General features: G+C 46.4%; 1 pseudogene; it reads left to right on the top strand.

The window, feature by feature from the left end:
• Positions 1-598: 598 nt before the first annotated feature.
• LOC118075587 (major histocompatibility complex class I-related protein 1-like) lies at positions 599-7,599 on the top strand (annotated as a pseudogene).

The following is a 7,599-nucleotide window of genomic DNA, read 5'->3' as shown; positions in this document are numbered from 1 at the left end:
GTCAACCATAGCTTTAAATGAAGCGGAGAAATGCCACCATCTGAAAAAGAAAGCAACAACCCTGATTTGTAGACATTGTAAGTCCTACTCTGAGTAGAACCTTTGGAATTAATGAGCTTGCCTAGCTTAGGTTCATTATTTTCAATGGGTCTGCTCTGCCTAGGACTCAGTTGGAGACAACCCTCAGTGATAAAAACCTTGTCAGATTTCAAATACTTGTGGATGTTTGTTCTATATCACACACATGAAGGCTAAAGTCAGAAGTTCTTTTAGAGTAGCACAACTGGTTTGTCCACACTGGGCACCATGCTGCAGGGGGTGCCACAACAATGCCATAGAACAGAGTGCAAGAGGTGGAGGGGCACCCAATTTGTCGTCAGATGGGGCACCGCTAAAATTTGAGAGCCCCAAGTCCACCACTGCTAACAGGAGTCAAACATTTTGGTGCTGTGGCACCAGCTCAAATTCTGCTACCCAACAATGTTTGATGCCTGAAGCCTAATGGTGGGCCAGCCCTGCAAAGGCAAAATATTTTGTGGCCAATGCAATGCAGGTCAAGCTTGGGTTTCCAGACATTATCTGGGGAATCAGCTGCATGATGCGAGTGTAAGTGCATTGATAGACCACAGAGAGGTCCAATTCAAACATTATGTCCTCACAGGATCATTAGTGGTGGGATTGGTGTGCTAGCTAGAGCTGCATTTTGTCCCCAGTCCCGAGGTTCCTCACCAACAGAACAACTGATCTGTTCCAGTGCTAGGATTTTTAATCAGTTCAATCCATCATTGTTTCCATTCTGGAAAAAAGTTCAGGCAAATGTGGAATTTGCTGCCAAGGAGTGTGGTGGAGTCTCCTTCTTTGGAGGTCTTTAAGCAGAGGCTTGACAGCCATATGTCAAGAATGCTTTGATGGTGTTTCCTGTTTGGCAGGGGGTTGGACTGGATGGCCCTTGTGGTCTCTTCCAACTCTATGATTCTATGAAATGATCCAGGCTAGTCAGCATTCAGTAGACACCTGCTTCCTGTCTCTTCCTTTTGTTTTCCTAATTCAAAGTCTGGTACGTCCTGTCTGGGAGTTGATTCGGCCAAGGTAAATATCCTCACCCAAAATGCCACAGCGGATATTGTCGGCTGATTGGGAACACTGTTCAGCTGGGCTTAATTAATAATTGTGCAAACTCAGTGGCATAAGAAATGTGTTGTCTGCACTGATTTGCCTAAAGGGGACGGGTGATGTTGTTGACTCAGCACAAATCTGTGCTGTGCTTGTGGGCTACGTGGGAAGCTGGTTGCAAAAGCTGAAGGAATGCATTTACAAGCAGATATGGGACAAAATGCATTTCTGCTCTTATCACCAAGTGAGGTCATTGTTCATCTCCTAGTATGGAAAAATGCAAAACATTATTTGGAAACGACATTAACGAAGATACATCCAGGTCGAGTGCCTGTAGCCCAGTGTTTCTCAACCTTTTTTGGGCCACGGCACACTTGTTCCGTGAAAAAAATCACGAGGCACACCACCATTAAAAAAGTTTTAAAAATTAACTCTGTGCCGCCCTATATTATAATTATGACTGTAAGAAACACTTGCCAAATATTGCTTTCCGGCGGGTCAGCCCTGCCGAGTTCTTAAAAGATCCGGGTTTCTGATCCACCCCACCCGACCCCGCCGTCCCGTATCTTACCCTGTGCGTGTTCTCGGACTTGTGAGAGGACGATTTGGTCTTCATGCCTCCGTGAATTAGCAACAAACTACCTTTTGAATGATGGAGATTGAATATTTTAAAAGTAGCTACTTGAAGTCCGCTCGATTTTCCAAAAAAGAGACACGTGTGCGGCACTATTAGCTGCTGGGGGCTGCCATCTTGGCTAAAGGATTCTGGGATGATCCTGTCACGTGAGGCATGGGGAAAATGGAAATAATGAAAGCTGATTGGTCTGTGGAAACTAGAAGGGGCGAAGAAATAGGACGCCCAGGGAGGTGGAGTTTGCAGCTGCAAAATCGCCCTTCTCGTCGCGGCACACCAGCCAGCGTCTCGCGGCACACTAGTGTGCCGGGGAACAGCGGTTGAGAAACGCTGCTGTAGCCCTCTGTATGAATATGTCACAGCGCTACAATTCAATACAATGGTGGCTGGGAGCGCAACAGTATCTTGGAGGGGTTACATACTCCCCATCCCTTGAGATACAAAAAGGAGAAAGCAAAGGGGGGAATTTTGGAATGACAACCAAACAGTAGCAACGGTAATCAATCGATCTCTTTATTATAGTCAATGACCAGTGCATGGAATTCAGTTTGAACTTGAAGATTCCTCATCAAAGTGAGAGAGTTTGATGGAAGATGGAAGCAGAATTCAGACAGGGTGGATGGATGGATTGCACACACCTCAGTTATTTCACAAGATAATAGAATCAGAATTGTAGGATTGGAAGCAATCCTGAGGGTAATCTAGTCCAACCCCCTGCGATGCAGGAATTCTACCCACAGCTGTCCCTTGGTGGGCTCAAACCACCAACCTTCTGGTTAAGGGCCAGATTCACTGACCAATTGTGCCGAGAGAGAGAGAGAGAGAGAGAGAGAGAGAGAGAGAGAGAGGGGGGGGGAGTAATGAAAGCACCAAAAAGCACTGAGATTGGTTTATTTTTATTTATTTGTTAAATACAGTCGTACCTTGGCCCCCGAACACCTTGGGAGTTGAACGTTCCAGCTCCTGAATGATCAAAACCCAGAGGTGATTTTTCCGGTTTGCGAACGTTCTTTTGGAACCTGAACGTCTGACGTGGCTTATGTGGCTTCCAATTGGCTGCAGGAGCTTCCTGTAGCCAATCAGAAGCCACAATTTGGAAGACGAACATTTCAGAAGTTGAACGGACTTCCAGAACGGATTCTGTTCGACTTCTGAGGTACGGCTGTAGATTTATAATCCATCTTCCATCCAAGGAGTTCAAGGTGGCACACACCATTCTCCTGCTCCTCATGTTATCCTTACAACAACCCTGCGAGGTAGCTTAAGGACTGTGAGTGGCCCCATGAGTTTCATGGCTGAGTGGAGATTTGGACCCTGGTCTCCCAGGTCCTAGTCAAACCCTCTAACTAACCACTGCACCACACTGCTTCTGGATGTACACCCTGGACATATCAATACTGCATGGTCTCAACCTAGAGGACAGAATCATAGAATTGTAGAAGGAACCCTCAAAGGTCCTCTAGTCCAACCCCTTGCGATGCAGGAATCTCAACTACAAACACACATACACACCCTGTCATTCACCAATACAGAAACAAGCAGGGCAGGATACAGACCACATAATTAAACCAACCATTCAAATCATAGAATAAACAGCTCATACTAAAATAAACCATCAAACAAAGAAGCTAAAGAACCAACAGAGATCATGAAACAACAATCAAATTACAAAACTCAAAATGCCTGGGGAAATAAACACATCTTAACGTGACACTGAAATTAGTAGTGCAATAGTAGCAATACTTATTAAACTTATTTGTCACTTTCTTACAACACAGCTCAAAGTACTCACAACAATAAATAAACACATAAAACTAGCCTTAAAAATATATTAAAAACCATCCTATTTTTAAAAGGCAGGGTTTAAACACCCTGCCTCAATGAGGGTGCAGGTAATCAAAAGCCAGTGGCCTGGTGAGAAAAAAATGTTGTTGGGTTTTTCCTGGTGCCTAAATTGATCTCTGTTTTTAATCTACTTGTAAGGTTTTTATTGTATGGTTCTATGATTTACTGCTGTAAACTACATATGACGTAGTGCTATTTAAATATTTGTATAAATAAATAAGTGTAATGATGGTGCCAGGCAAGTCTGCCTGGGAAGAGCATTCCACAAGCAGGGAGTCACCAGCTGCCACCCTCAAGACCTCCCATGGAGGGAGCGCTCAGAGAAGGCTCTCAGGTAACCATCAAAATAACTCCATTGGAGCCCATTGGACATGTAAAACACCCTCCTCTAACCTCTAGGGTCCAAACTCTAGACATCAACTCCCATCATCCCTGACTGTTCACCAGGCTAGCTGGGGGCTGGGGGGAGTTGGAGTCCAGCAACATCTGGAAGGAAACACCAGGTTGAGGGAGGCTGGAACAAGGAGAGGGCATTTCACTGGTTATGGGCCCAGATCCAGGTTGGGTCAAGCCCTGGATCATCCCAGATTGGACTATATAGGGAAGTTTTATTTTAAAAAAAAATGTTTAATGTTTTATTATGTTTTTACAGATGGTGGAAACTTCCCAGTCAGATGGGTGAGGTAGAAATGAATTATTATTATTATTATTATTATTATTATTATTATTATTATTCAGAGTGAGTGGAGGGACAAGGACATCACTGGGGGAGAAATAACAGACTCAGACAGATGTCGTTTTTGTCGAAATGGGAGTCATTCTCCATCCCCCCCCCTGATCCTGTGAGCAGCTGCCTACCTGCTGCTCCAGGAATGTGCTGGCTCCACCTTGCACTCCCTGTGCTACGTCCTCATAGCTGTAGACGCGGGTGGTGCTGTGGTCTAAACCACTGAGCCTTTTGTTTTTTGTTTTTTTAAATATATTTTTATTAATTTTCCAATTAAAACCAATTATATCACATTCGTTATTTCAAATTATACACATATATATCAATCAAACCGAATATTATGCCAAATCATCTAGAAAAATTTTTTTGGGTTCCCATGCTTCAAGAAATTGGGGATTCCTCGCAACCGTCCACTGCCGTCTTTTTTCTAAAGTTCAAATCGTCTCTCCAAGTTCATAATAATCCGAATCTTTCCCTTACAGTCACATAGATGTTTTCCACTTTCAACCGATTGTTTCCCAGCTGCTGAGATAAATATCAAACAAGGTTTCACAAATGTTCTTTCTCCTGTGTGGGTTAATCAGTCCAGCCTCCCCATAAATCTTCTTGGTCTGGAGCTCCCTGTTGCGTCGTCAACACGAAGCAGCGCCATCTTAAAAAACTCAAAACACTTTCGTTTTCTCTCATAACCGGGTAGATTAACGATCTTTATAAAATTTACAGCTTTTCCAGGCAGAAGACCCAAACATCAAACCATAGACTCTTGGTAAATTAATGGATCTCCTTGCCCTATAGCTGAACTTAGCTTCAGGTCGCTGCTCCAATTCAAAGTGCGTCACAGCTCATAAATCCTTCGAACGCGTCCAGGCACTCCTTCCGTCCAACTAGAGGGGGGCTTTTCTCGTCGGCAACTCCACATCTTTAAAAAATATGCTCAGTAACAACAGTTTATAAAGTTCAACTCACACAGTCTTTTGCTTCTCTTTCACTCCAAACAAACCAGGACATCGCGTCTGGGAAGGTACGAAGTAACTCATATGAAGAAGAAAAAAAAACTCACTTCCCTTATCGCTCCGTCCCCATCAATCCTTCTTTCAGATGAAATACAGCCTTTGACTCCTCTCCCTCAGCAGCATAAATTTCTCAGCAGTAAACAGCGCTTCTTCCCCTCCTTCTGAAGTATGTCCATAGATTTAAGCCTAATTATCTTCTTTGACCATGGAAATCCCCGCCATGCAGATTAGCGTCCGGGAGTCCTGGCCCTCGTAAGTGCTCAGCCCAAGCTCCCCCCACTCCAAAAACAGTCGGAGTGGGTCTGGGGGCATACCCGGAGAGGGTAGGGGGTTGCCATTTACTCCCCTAGCAACCGCCAAATTCCTTACGAAGGTCAGAGGGATGGAAAACAGGTCTGCCATTCCTGCCGGCGGAATGGTCAGAAGATCGGTGGTCCGAATCCCCGTGACGGGGTGAGCTCCCGTTGCTCGGTCCCTGCTCCTGCCAACCTAGCAGTTCAAAAGCACGTCAAAGTGCAAGTAGATAAATAGGTACTTCTGTGGTGGGAAGGGATACAACATTTCTGTGTGCTCTGGCTTCTGTCACGGGGTCCCATTGCGCCAGAAGCAGTTTAGTTCTGCTGGCCACATGACCCGGAAAGCTGTCTGTGGACAAACGCCGGCTCTCTCAGCCTGAAAACGAGATGAGCACTGCAACCCCATAGTTGCCTTTGACTGGACTTAACCGTCCAGGGGCCCTTTGTTGTTTAGTCGTTTAGTCGTGTCTGACTCTTCGTGACCCCATGGACCAGAGCACGCCAGGCACTCCTGTCTTCCACTGCCTCCCACAGTTTGGTCAGACTCATGTTGGTAGCTTCGAGAACACTGTCCAACCATCTCATTCTCTGTCGTCCCCTTCTCCTTGTGCCCTCCATCTTTCCCAACATCAGGGTCTTTTCCAGGGAGTCTTCTCTTCTCATGAGGTGACCAAAGCATTGGAGCCTCAGCTTCACGATCTGTCCTTCCAGTGAGCACTCAGGGCTGATTTCCATAAGAATGGAGAGGTTTGATCTTCTTGCAGTCCATGGGACTCTCAAGAGTCTCCTCCAGCACCATAATTCAAAAGCATCAATTCTTCGGCGATCAGCCTTCTTTATGGTCCAGCTCTCACTTCCATACATCACTACTGGGAAAACCATAGCTTTAACTCTATGGACCTTTGACAGCAAGGTGATGTCTCTGCTTTTTAAGATGTTGTCTAGGTTTGTCATTGCTTTTCTCCCAAGAAAGAAAATGGGTCCTTTACCGTTACCTTAATCTTCATAGCTGTATCAGCGCCGGGTCAGGGGCTGTCTCAGTTCTTTGTTGCTGAATAGGTGGATGACCAGCAATTTGTTCGACAAGTGAGGCAGAAAGGGCGAATCCTCAGTACTGGCACAGGCAGACTCTTGAGCTTCAGGGCACTGGGCTGATGTTCAGGACAAATATGCAGATTCTGTGGAATTGCTACAACCCTTCGGTATATGTGCAGCTGTGAGTGGAGCCCAGGCAGGAGCAACGGAGGACATTGGCAGTACGGCTATGATGGGAGGGACTTTATCAGCTTTGACAAGGAGATCCTCACCTGGACAACAGCTGATATGGAGGCCGAAGTGAGCAAGAGGAAGTGGGATCCTGAATTGGCCCAGAACCAGCACCGGAAAGCCTATCTGGAGGAGACTTGCATTGAGTGGCTGCAGAGATACCTGGACTACGGGAAGGAGACTCTGCAAAGCACAGTGGCTCCGGTGGTGAAGGTGACCAGGGAGGCAGACTATGGAAGCATGGAGTCCTCGGCTTCTACGCCAAGGAGGTTGATGCCAACTGGATGGAGGACAGGGAGGTCTGGCAGGAGGGCACCCCCAACTCGGATGGGACCTACCATATCTGCGCATAGTGTCAAGATCGACCCCAAGGAGAGGGACTGCTACCGGTGCCACATGGAGCATGGCAGCCCAATGGAGCATCTGGACATGGCCTGGGATGAGCCTGCCAACCTGGGGCTCCTTGTGGGAGCCATTTTGGGTGTCATGGCTGCCATCCTGCTGGCATCTGCCTGCAAAGCCGCCTCAACAAGCAACCAGGGGTCTGACAGCTCTGACAGGGCTTCATACCAGGCTGATGTGTGGGATGAGACCAGAAGGAGCCTGCCCAAGTTTTGCTGTGAATTATACGGCCTCAGAGCTCGTGCTGTCCTTAAATGCTGCTTATGCTGTTCCTTAATCCTTGTTCTCGCCCATCCATTCTGA

Source organism: Zootoca vivipara, chromosome 16 (assembly GCF_965207765.1).
Source record: "Zootoca vivipara chromosome 16, rZooViv2.hap1.1, whole genome shotgun sequence".
Taxonomy (NCBI): domain Eukaryota; kingdom Metazoa; phylum Chordata; class Lepidosauria; order Squamata; family Lacertidae; genus Zootoca; species Zootoca vivipara.
The sequence above is the reverse complement of the archived record's forward strand: the minus strand, read 5'-3'. Positions and strand labels throughout refer to the sequence as shown.